Source organism: Pleurodeles waltl, chromosome 5, assembly GCF_031143425.1.
Source record: "Pleurodeles waltl isolate 20211129_DDA chromosome 5, aPleWal1.hap1.20221129, whole genome shotgun sequence".
In the NCBI taxonomy this organism is placed as follows: domain Eukaryota; kingdom Metazoa; phylum Chordata; class Amphibia; order Caudata; family Salamandridae; genus Pleurodeles; species Pleurodeles waltl.
In genome coordinates, this window is record NC_090444.1 from 1196681748 (window position 1) to 1196693950 (window position 12203).

The 12203-nt window shown below is 43.6% G+C and overlaps 1 protein-coding gene and 1 long non-coding RNA gene across 2 annotated transcripts in view; one reads left to right on the plus strand and one right to left on the minus strand.

Annotated features, from left to right (window-relative positions):
- LOC138296377 (uncharacterized) overlaps positions 1 to 11439 on the minus strand; it is a 69197-nt gene extending 57758 nt beyond the window's left edge. The window contains exon 1 of the long non-coding RNA XR_011203818.1: positions 11315 to 11439. This is a non-coding gene — a long non-coding RNA (uncharacterized lncRNA). The remainder of the gene's footprint in view (positions 1 to 11314) is intronic.
- NR2E1 (nuclear receptor subfamily 2 group E member 1) overlaps positions 1 to 12203 on the plus strand; it is a 74981-nt gene that overhangs the window by 10911 nt on the left and 51867 nt on the right. The window lies entirely within an intron of this gene.

A 12203-nucleotide genomic window follows, 5' to 3' on the forward strand; every position in this document is an offset into this window, starting at 1 on the left:
GACCTCCCACCCTGCACCCCCAACCCACCCCCCTCTCTCTGCTCCCCACTCTGTCTTTCTGCTGGGAGCAGACAGGGGACTGTGTTGCCTGACAGTAACAGATAAAATGCTTTAAATATTTCATACCTTGTGGTACTCTTAACTTATGCTTCCCTAGATGATGGCATTTGTCCCAAAAACCAGGACATGTATTTAATAATCTGACCTTTGTACCAAAAACTGGGACATTTATTTAAAATTAAGAAAAGGGTTGGGACACCGGGACAGTCCTCTAAAAACCGGGACTGTCCGGGAAAATCCGGGACATCTGGTCACCCTACACTTTAGGACAAGTCCACTGTAATTATACGACCGGGAGGACCAAATTCTTCTGCACGGTAAACTAAATTATCTGGCAAGAAAAATCTAATTATGCAGCATAAGGGGGCACATTTGTGATAGTATAACGTCAGTATATTATCTAACACAGTCCAGGCAAAGATTTCGCCTCATTAGTACCAGCTTAACACCCGAATGCCGAAATAAGCACCTGAAAGGGGACCAGTCAAGCTTTGTGAAGGGCCTTCCACTGTGTGCAAACACGTATCACTTCGTTTCTAGTAACTATGACCCGTTTGAACTAAAACATTTTCTGCAGTTAAAGTCTGCATACTATATAATAGATGATGCATTAAGTGATAAATGCAGCAAACTTACAAATACTTCCAGTGCATTTCTGCACAAGTAGGTTGCGGCACAGACATCTTCAGTGCATTACTTGCACATGTGCCGTCAGTTCGCTGCATTATAGCACAGACAGCTAATGACACAAACACCTTCAGTAACCTACATCAGTGGTTCCCAACCTGTGGTCTCGGGACACCTGGGGTCGTGAAGCCTTCTCAGGGTGTCCGCGACTGCTTAGAAAATTAAAACAATATAAACAAATATTGACAAATTAGTTCTCATGCTTCCAGTAATGACTCAGTGGAGGTCCCCGGATTCCAGTGATGATTCAGTGGGGGTCCCTGGGTTCCATTAATGATAAAGTGGGGGTCCACAGAAGTCAAAAGATTGGGAACCACTGATCTACATTACTGCAGTTCAAGAACCAACACATTACCTCCAGTTCACAGCACTGCTGCACAGGCAGCCTGCAACACCTACAGTGCACTACATTAGTGCACCAAAATGCACTGACAGTGAACTGCATTACTGTTCTGGCAGCATATAGCACAGATGTCTACTGAGCATTACGTTACTGCAGCACAGCCACTGACTTTCAACCCCATTATTGCACCCAGATTAATCCACTACTAATCCTTTTGGGTTCGAAAGTAGCTTGCTACTTGGTGAAAAACACTTTGATGCCTTGTCAAGGGTAGTAAGCGCTATATAAATATAATTACAATTACATGTAATTTCACTGCAGTGCCTTAACTCACTGGAAACCTCACTCTACCGTTTTATGCTACAGTATAAACACAATCAGTATGCTGCACAGTTGCATACGCACCGCCAGTGCACTACATTACTGCACAGGTGTCTTAAGGCACAGGCACCTTCAGCATATTGCATTACTGCAGCACAGGCAGCAACTGTGCACCTCAGTACAGCACACACATCTTCACTGTACTACCGTACTGCACAGGCAACTTCACTATGCTCCATTAAGGCACGGACACCCCAGGGAACCGCACTACTACACAGGCAGCTTCGATCCACTACTTCACAGGAGCCCTAAAGGATCCCGTTACTGCACACTACTGCAGCGCAGACACCTGCAGTGCATTGCTGCACTGACACCATCACGCTAATGAGCTGTTCCACATAGGTCTCCAGTACACAACGTTACTGCACAGATACAGTCCCTGCACCACAGCAAAGCAAAGGCACCAACTGAGCACTACATTACAGCGCAGACACCTCCAGTGCAGTGCTGCACAATATGTGTGATGCATTATTACACTGCATTACTGATAGGCACAGGAACTACACTGGAATAGCTCGAAGCCACTACCAGTGCACTGCACAGACACTACCTGCACATTGCACTACAGTGTACAGCCACTGTCATCATGGTGCATTTCTGCACAGACACTTTTGATCCTTCGCTGTACTACGTTACTGCACTAGAAACTTCAATTCATACCATTACGGAACACAGTAGTGTTACTGCATTATGGCACAATCATCTTTGTTGCATTGCATTACTTTAAAAGCACTTTACTGCACTTTATTACAGCATAAATATCCTCAAAGTACTACATTTCTGTGTAAGTACCATCACTGGACTACTGCACGGTCACCTTCCACATTATTGCACATGCATCTTCATTGTACTGTATTAATACACAGATCCCTTCTGTGTACTACATTACAGCACAGGCAATTGCACTGGATCTGAATAGGGCGCAGGCGCCTTCTGTGCATTACATTATTGCACAGAGATCACTAGCCGACGGCGCTACTGTACAGACCAATTAACTTTGCTGCATTGCTGCATATGCACCTCTGCTGTATGCAGTACTAGGTAGACAATACCCCTGTAACCTATTACAACACAAGCAGTCTAACTTTAGTGCATTTCTGAAAGGTCCCATTCAGCACACTATATTAGTGTAAAGACACCTACACCGACCCCTGGGAATAAAGGAATGCCAAATAAAACAAAAATAGAAACAAGCATTTGCAGGACAAAAAGGTCTTGGATTGGCTGCTGACCGCTTGTCTTTTCCAATGCTTATTTTGTTTTGTGAATGGTTTTCAAATAAAAACGCGCAACACATGAGCAGTCCAGTAGCAGTATTGGGGAGCCACCAGTCCCTTGCCGAAGTAGAACAAACATTATCTAAAAGCAAAAACTGGTCATTTTGGAAAGCACATCCTTTCATTCCCTGGTACTACAGGGAACTACTTATTGTGCGGATGTGCACATTGTGAAACTGTATAATACAGTCAGTCATGGCCGTTTACGACAGTTGCTAAAGTGGGCTGACCCTTTGCCTCATGCTACATACTGTAGTGGGGGGATCAAACTGTGAATGACAGTAGAACAGACCAATGGTTGAAGAGGGCTGATTGAAAACTTCTGTAAGTAAATATATGTAGCATCTATATTTTGTTACGTTTTGGTTAACACCAGACTTAAACAAGCATTGGCAAAGACAATATGTCTGGCATTAGCTGCTGAACTTTTGGCTTTGCCAATTCTTAGTTTGTGAATTCTTTTTGTATGAAGGTATACATTGTCTGAAAAAAGCATTCTCAGAAAGCCAATAAATTTTTTACACATTTCACCAGCAGCCCCTGGCAATGAAGGTGACTACTTGTTGAGCAGATATGCTCATTGTGCAAATGCAAAATGCTGTCGTTCACAGTCGGGTAAGCCAATGTTTAAAGTTGGCTTATCATGTTCCCCTTGTCGTATGGTGTGATTGATGAAGGAAAATGTGAATGCCACTACAACAGACCAATTGATGACAATTATATATGTTATTTATATTTTTCATTGAAAACAAAAGGTTGATTTACACTAGATGGGAAAAAGAATGAAGATAGTGCCTTTAAATAGCACCTTCTAATCGGGTGTCTCATGGCAGATGTAAATAACAGTTTACCACCGTACTGTGGCCAAGGTTACATCCAAGGCCTTTGTACTGCTGATTAATGATCTTTTCACTGGTGGGCTCATACCTCAGAGCCCCAGATTTATCAAGATTTGCCCAAGCAAAGCTGTGAGGATATCTGTAGCCTTTCATTTAATGAATGTCAAAAATGCAATGTTACTTATATATTATGCATTGTGTGCCATTATTGTCATTCTAAAGTATACAAAAAAAGTGATGGAAGGAATGCTTGAATTAATCTCAGCCACTAGTAATCACTCCAGCCCAATTGTTATTTTGCACACCATGCCACCACAGTTTGGACCCAGCTTGACCCTGCTCCAGGGGGAACCAACCAGCCCAAACTGTCAGGCCAGGTCCTCCCTGAATCGGACCCCAAGCAACCCAGGACTGGTATCTTCCTAGTTAGGGCTAATCAGACAGGTATAGCTTAGCTCCAGTGATACACTTTGCATGGGACCCACGTCTGGGCATACCGTCCAACTTAGGGTGATACACTAAGTGATGGACAGAACACTGATATGATGTTCTTTGTCACACTCTTGTTAAAAGCACCTTGCTTGCTTGCTGCCTGACACAACTTAGCATTGTGTTGTGGTGCAAAGGCAAGTATTGTCTGGCGTGCGTTTTGTACTTAAGGCCACCCTCCAATGCAAATCTTTCTGCACAAGCAACCAACTGTAAATCACGTAAAATGGGTAATTTCACATAAATTACGTGTATTGCATCTGGAACGTCACAAGATTTACCTTTTGCTCACTGATTGCGCCTGTTTTAATTCCACGTTAGGATTGCACACACTCAGATTGCTCTGTTTCACATGATTTGTAGTTGATCTGGCTTTGTGTGTAATTCTACAGGTGTTGTGCTTTTCCCTCTATGATATGTCCAATTTGAACAGATTAGTTAGGATCGCTTACTAAGTGATGAAATGGTGTTTCATCGCTGAGTTCTCTTCAACTTCCATAAAAATAATCTTATTGTGTGCAAAAGTTGATCAATGCTCTTGTTTGTGCCACTTTGTGCCACAGGGCACCTCCATGCATCATGCGAGCACCAATGCTAAAGTTTAGCGAACCTGGGTCTCAGTTCCTATTATCTCCAGTACTTTTGCCCATGCTGAAGAGATCCAAAAGGTCTACTACTGTGAAGACACTAAAGACATATGTAAATGAGCCACTGTCCTCTGGCCACATCTGGGCCAGCCCTTATAATCTCCGGGACACATCCGCTCCAATCTAGCAAGACTGTAATTTGCTTGATGCACCATACATATGTTTCCTTTTTTTATCCCATCATCATAATCATTGAGTCTAGTGCTTAATTTGTAAATAAAAATAAGTACCAGGGTCGTTGGCAGAGGACACTGCACCTTGCACCACCCATTGCCCCTGACAGCGCTGCCAATGACAGTACTAACACAACTTCTAACCATCACACTCCAGCATGTGTGACAGTTCAGACTATTCAAGGCCCCCGAAGTGATAAGAATGGCTTGGGCTGCAGGTATTAGTCATTTTAATGTATATTGAATGAATAATTGTTGTTGTGGTCATCTCTAAATTAGGCAACAGTGCCACCATGTGGCAGACTGTCATAAGTGCTAGTGTTGACAATTAAGCACTAGGGCTCAGTGCCAGAAACCAATGGCTCAAATTAAGCACTGATTGAAGTGATGACAATAAGTGCTTTCTCTTAGAATTCTTCTTCTAAATCCACTTACCACCATTTCATAGTGAGACCCTGGCCCATTGTGAATGACCTGTTCTCTACTTTTCACAATACTGGCTTGATGTATGGTGGTTTCCTGAAACTTGCATACTTCATCCCTGAAGGACCAGGGTGGAGATGACAATGCCACATAAAACAGAGAGTGAAAAGCAGCATATATGTGAGCAGTAGTGGAGGTCTCTGTTGAAGCAGCTTAAAACTGAATGTCTATCCAGACAAGGTAAGTTTTATTGTTTTTTAAAATATTTTTATTACATTTTCAACAACTATTTAACAGTGCAATTAAAATCTTCATGACACACCACCCCAGTTTCAATTCCCACACAAATCACACACAAGGTGGACAGGCAAGCCCAACTCCCACTGCAGGCAATTCGTAGGACCTCAGGTCAGATTTTTCTCTTACATTTTACAGTAGTTTTATTTGTTCTTTTACGTAAGTGCAGAAAGTCTGAAAACATGGGCGTCACGTCAGGATTATCATTTCACTCCTTCTGGCAACTGAAGGTATTGCCTTTTAAAACACTTTAGATTTCTCTTATATGTAGCATCCTAGGGCCACTGTTACTTAACATAGCAAGTAAAATGTGATTCAATTGGTGATAAGTCTCAGCCTGTAAGCTGGGTAGTTCAACAGATTACCAGCTGGGAATGGGGAAATTTGAGATATCTTCAGGTACTTGAAATACACTCTCATATCGGAGCTCTATAGTCAGTGCAGGAAATGAGGGGGGTCCAGTTGGATCCCAGATCAGCAGCTTTTTCGACCTGATCTGGGATCCAGGCAAGCACCAGTGAAATATGAAGAATTTGCCCGGGTGTAATTTGCCTACACGGGGACACTGTCACAGGGCCTGCACTTTGTCTGGCTTCTTCCTGTTTCCCATTCCGAGCAGCAACCTGCAGGTGTAGAGTTTTTTTTTATTTTCACTTCCAGCTGGGCCTAAAACAAAGGCTTCATTTAAAGGGCCATTGGCCCTGTTTTTTGTTTGAGTGTCATCCTGGCTGGGATCTATCTGGAGCCTAACAGGTAGGTGTCAGTGCCAAGGAGGAAAACAAAGGCAAACGGCTTCTTTCACGTCACAAGGGCTCAAGTGAAATGTGGTTTGGAGGCTGTTTTTTTACTTTGGTCAAACCGTGTATGTAATAGAGATAAATGCACGGTAAGAGTGGAGGATATATCTGTATAAGTAATTACAAAACCCACAATATACGGCGGCAATAAATCATCCACTCTTCTAAATCAATTTACAGGAAATGTTGCAAAAGACAATGAAGGTTACAAGGTGTAGGAGTCACATACCATTCATAGGAGTAGCCATTATATGTTAAGAATGCAGGGCTGGGAGAAACACAAGTTCAGGATTTAACACATCATGCAGCGGTTGTGATTGTCTGTACCCAAAAAACATTATTACTAAGCAAAGAAACTTGTCTTAGCAACCTTATTATAATGACATATTGAGGGGGGGGAAACAAAAGAGCTCTGTGTAATGACCTGCATGTGCATGCTCCTGCTTCATGCAGGTTCAGAGTACACTGTGCTATATTAGAAGGACTGCAACAAACGAACTGCAAGTAACGAAAGGATCTCTGTGTCAAAAACAGCAACCCACTTACTGAGCTACATAAAATACAAATCTGTAATCTGAATGACACACAAAGTGCTTTGCAGCAAGCACAATAACCTTCTATGCTACTTTATGAGTCAAAACTGTGACAAGACAAAACACACATCTCTCCAGTAAGTGCATTAACCTCAAGTTTATCTTACCATTATTATTATGTGAACGAATAATTAACCAAATCAGTTTTGTTCTCATTGCCAATTTATTTGCTACAGTTTTTTTCTCGAAAAATGTAAGAATACACATATAAATTGATTCTCAGACTGCTTGTAATGACACAGACCCTTGTGACGCCACCCATTTCCACTGGTACAATGTGACCCACACTTAATGGATCTGCGGATTCATTTTTAGGTAGAGCATAGCAGCTCGCCAGCGTTGGTATCTATGTGGGCTTTTAACCACGCCCACCTCACACCCATCACTTTCACTTATTTGTGGGCTTGCCTTTCAACAATACTTTGTTATCATTGGTAAATGCTTTACATTTGTCACTCCTTGGGGTGGTTTTATTGCCGCCTTGGGGACCGACCCTGCTACATGGATAATTGCTCTTTTGACGATATGTTTGACTGCGAGCGAATTTATTTTTCTTTTTGTGTCTCTCCTTCGTGCTGTGGATTTCTGTGGCTAATACTCGCCCCCCCCCTTCCTCGCACAGGAGGCTTCCAGAGGTCGTGGGACTCGCAGTGAGGCACCGTTCCCTCAACTCGAGGAAGACATACCTAAGATTCGGAACTGCCTGTAGACTCCTTTGCACTTAATCCTGGACTTGGCAGTGCCCAGGAGCATGAGTGCATGCTAATAGTCATTTTCCATATGGTACTCCTCTATTTTTGACAAATCGAAAGGGCGAATTATAGTGATGGCGAAAAAAAATGTAAATTACCTAGGGCCACACAACAGCCGTCAATAGGGAGAGGCCAGGTTCAGAATTTTGATTTGCTGGTTTCACACCAACAATACAACCACTGAAACACGTGTCTCCCTATACATAGTGCACACCATGGAATGCAGGCGGGCACAAGGGTTTGAATATTTTAACCCAGCCAGTCTCAACCTGTGGTCCGGGGACCCTTGGGGGTCATGACTGCTTAGAAAATTAAATAATATTAACAGATCAACAAAGTGTATATGAATAAAGTGGCTAAATGTACAATTGAACATTTTATAACGTGCTGAAAGAATCTGAAATTGGAGGCTAAAATTAAATTATTATCCCCAGATTAATTTGTGGGAAGAGTGCAGGTGCATCAAACAGAATGCATCAAACAGAATATAGTATGGACAATGTGCGGTTTCAACTGAATTTAGAAAAGCTCCAACCTTTCTACTGAAATTATATTTTTTATTTATAATGGCACATTAAATAAAATGTGTTATTTGTGTCTGTGTGTGATGGAATGCTTGTTTCTGTATTTTGTTGTGGATTGTTTTGTGGTTTAAATCATTGACAATGCTCATGTTTGTGGTAGTCAGTTGGGGTTCCCCAGATTCTAATAATGATTCAGTGGGGGTTCTCGGGTTGTAATAATGATAAAGATTGGATCCACAGAAGTCAAAAGCTTAGGAACCACTATTTTAACCCGTTTAGGTCTGCTTCGCGTATATGCCTGACTCTTCACACTCAGAATAAGACAGTTTCGAGCTTAGGTTATCCCTGCTGCAAAGACATGCGCACGGGGCCGGGAGTCAGCGGGTCGTTTAGTTTCGAAAACAGAAAGAACTTAGGCAGTTTGGGGAGGAGCGAAGGTGTTTTAGAAACGTTATTGTATCGATTCGTCACCTCATTCCTTACAAGTGCAGTAACATATAACAGAAAAATAGCGACAAAAAACTGTGACATTTGTAGTGCAACCGTGTTTATCACTGTAAAAGAGTTCGGATCAAAACAGACACACTTCACACTTAACACCCCACACGGTGTCACTTGCTACCCAATGTAGGCAAGCGTTTCAGCGCCCCACATAGTGGCAGTAGGCGCTATATAAATGTTGTAAAACAATACAAAACAGAAATATCTACTTAGAAATATTGATTACATGTACTTTTTTGCTAACTCGCTGCCCCATGCTTTTCAAAATATTGCTATTTAAATGTTAAGTTATTGCGGTTGTGTCATCGTGCTCCGATGTATGGTCTTGCGTTGTGGATAAGCCGTTTTTTAATGTTTTATATATGCACTCTATTGAGGGTTTGACAGTAATTTATTGATTTTATATACACGTTCAGAGCGCTGCGAGTTTAAAATGTAACACACGCCGTGTACTGATTCAAAAGGAGCATCTGCAAAAAAATATTTCTATGGTGAAACAAAGAAATCCCTAAATATTTTGCAACTATCTGAACTGCACGATATCACTGGAAAATTAATGTCAGACGGGTCACAAAGTATAAAGTGGTGAAAACATTTAAAAAACACAATGGATTACGCTGACATTCCAGTTGATCAGTTATAGATGGTTTCTCCTGGGATCCAGTTCTGGTAAAATGACCGACTATAGAGAAAACCCGTTTGATAGTAGTTGCATGCTGGATTGGTTAAAGATGTCTGATTATGTTCATTGGTGTCAGTAGACATACTAATTTACTACACAGATGTGGTTGAAATACGACGCGCAGCGATCCACAGAACGTCTTTATAAATAATGAATGAATTTGTTACACTCCTCTTGTACAGTGGACACCAAAAGCCCAGTGTTTAAAGCACTATGCCGCAACCGCACCCACTAGAAACTGTTTGTAACAGGACAACTTGCAAAAGGTAACCTGAGGGGAATGTTTTTAGGAAAGCACTTCCGGCGGTGCTGCACGCGCGCTCGGGTCACCGGCACCCGCTCTACAGTAAACAGTCTGCACAGCCGCAGTCGGAGCCGCGGGTCAACAGGCGGCCCGTCGGCCTCCTCTCGGCTGTTGCACGGCTGATGTTTACTTATTACTGCGTGTCCCCCGTGCACCGAGTTTGGCAAGGCCAGTCCCACTTCTCGTGCTAAAAAGATTGTGTTTATATTTCAGTGTGGTGCTGTCTGGCCCTAGGGCTGTGCTTGGCTCGTGAAGATGGGAGGGTGGGGGTAGAATCAATCAGTATGGAGATTGTGTGCACCCCCCCCCCCCCCCCCCCCGCCCCCCGCACTCTGTTGTGTTATATCCGAATTCCCATGCTACCCTTGTTTCCGGGTCAGTGGCGAATGAGAGGCAAGTGACTTGGGGGAAATAAGCAGCCCCTCTGAGCCACCCCCACCGCGTGACCCACCTGCGGCCTGCACACCCTCCATCAGGCTGTGCCATCATGCGCACTACTGTCACTGGGGGTCGCGTTACAAGTCTTTCTGTACTTCCGCAGCCTTCGAGCTCCCCCCACACACACACAGTAGCGGCATGTCTGATTCAGGGAGTGGGGGAGCGAGAGTCCTACTGGGCGTCAGAGGGGCGCCAGCTAGGCATTTCCAACTTAACATATTACCTAATCAGTGCTTTAAATGGAAAAATAGAAGTGCAGGTACTCTCTATCAGAGTACCTGCTTGTTTCTGAGAAGTGCCGGTACTCTCCAATTAAAAGTATTACGTTTTTCTTGAGATATGTCGGTACTCTCCCTCTCAAAATAAAAAAAGTGCCGGTACTCAGTACCGGAGAGTACCGGCCCATTTAAAGCACTGCCTAATGTGCTTTTTGTGTGCCCAGGGGAACAGGGCGGGGTGTGAGCTGGTCAGGGGCGCAGCTATCCGAAGTGCAGCAAGTGTAGGGGCACCTGGTTCGTGGGTGCATCAAGCCCGCAATTACCAAATTACGACTGGAGTTTACGGCTGGCGCTCGCATGTCTCTTGCTTGCATTAGCCAATCACGAAGGGTGGCGGATGGTGGAGTTTTGTAGGAAACTGCAGATGCCTCCCAGAGTTTCCTGCCTGTCTCCTCTTCCCGCCAGTACCTGGTCTAAGGGTTGGACTGTCTTACTGGGGAATCAGTCAGTGCCGATGGGCTTTCCAGACAGGTCAGTGCGTGGGTCGGTATTTTGGCTGTTTTTGGACCTGTTTTATGGTCAGATGGGCCAATTTTTATTGTTGTTTTCCTAGATATTAAAACAAACATTGCCCTCAGCAAGCTCAAGTCCACGCATTCTCCTATACCATGCAAATATTAATACGTCTTTACAATTGAAAAGCTGCCTCAATTTGCAAACATGGACCATTTTTTTCAGCGAACAACGAGGCAACTTTTATTTTGGTGCCCAGGCCTATTTTCTGTCCCAGGCCGAACCTGCCTGGACTTTCAGAAAACACGGAACTCTTGTTACCTCACACCTCTGAGTCTCCGCATGACCCGCTTTTGAACTTTTTTCCTCCACTTACCTCGAACATGTCCATCTCTGAGGCACTACCGCGCCTAGTATTTCAAAAGCTATCGCAACCTCAGTTGTCGCGTCACCTCAGTAACTCGAGCTTGCGTGCACCTCAAATGTGTCACTGACGCCACCATGCTGGTCGCTGTTCCTACTGGCTCCTGGGTAGTCGGCACTCTTTAAACAGAGAGGTTTACAGGAAACCCTTAATATCAACTCTCAGTGCGCGCTTTTAAGCTTTTGCAAACTGTACCAGACAAGAAAACAAAGGCAATGGGAAATAGTCATTTGCTCACGATCACACATTTGTGATCAAGTGGTAGGGGTCGGGATTAGAACGAAGACCCCCGTGTCTTCCGTCACGTTCAGGCCGTACACCGCAAGGATTAAGAGTTGAGCCTTGCCGAGGGAGCAGGACTTGTGACATGCACGCATACACATATCACTACAGGAGGCACACTATATAGGGTGACCAGCATTTTAAAGCCGAAAACCAGGACATTTCAAGAAAATAGATGAAGGACTGCAATTTTACTTCACCCGAGAGCACAGAAAGACAGCGTTCATCAGGAGAGAATTACGGAAGAGGCACTAAGAACATGAATCAAATGCAATTTTAAGGCTATTATCATTCCTTTTGATTAATTTGCTCTCTTATAACAGCTGCTAATTATCCCTGTTTTGGAAAATATAAAAATGCACCTCCCACCATTTTCAGTCGAATATTTCTAAAAACCGGGACGGGAGCTAAACTTCTTGAAATCTGCCAGGACAGCTATTGAAAAATCGGGACTGTACCGGCAAATACGGGACGCCTGGTCACCTTACATTATACCACTGAGCTTGGTTGGCCTCTTCCTAGAGTTTGTGGCCTGTGTTGAAATCCTGCCCTCTCCCCC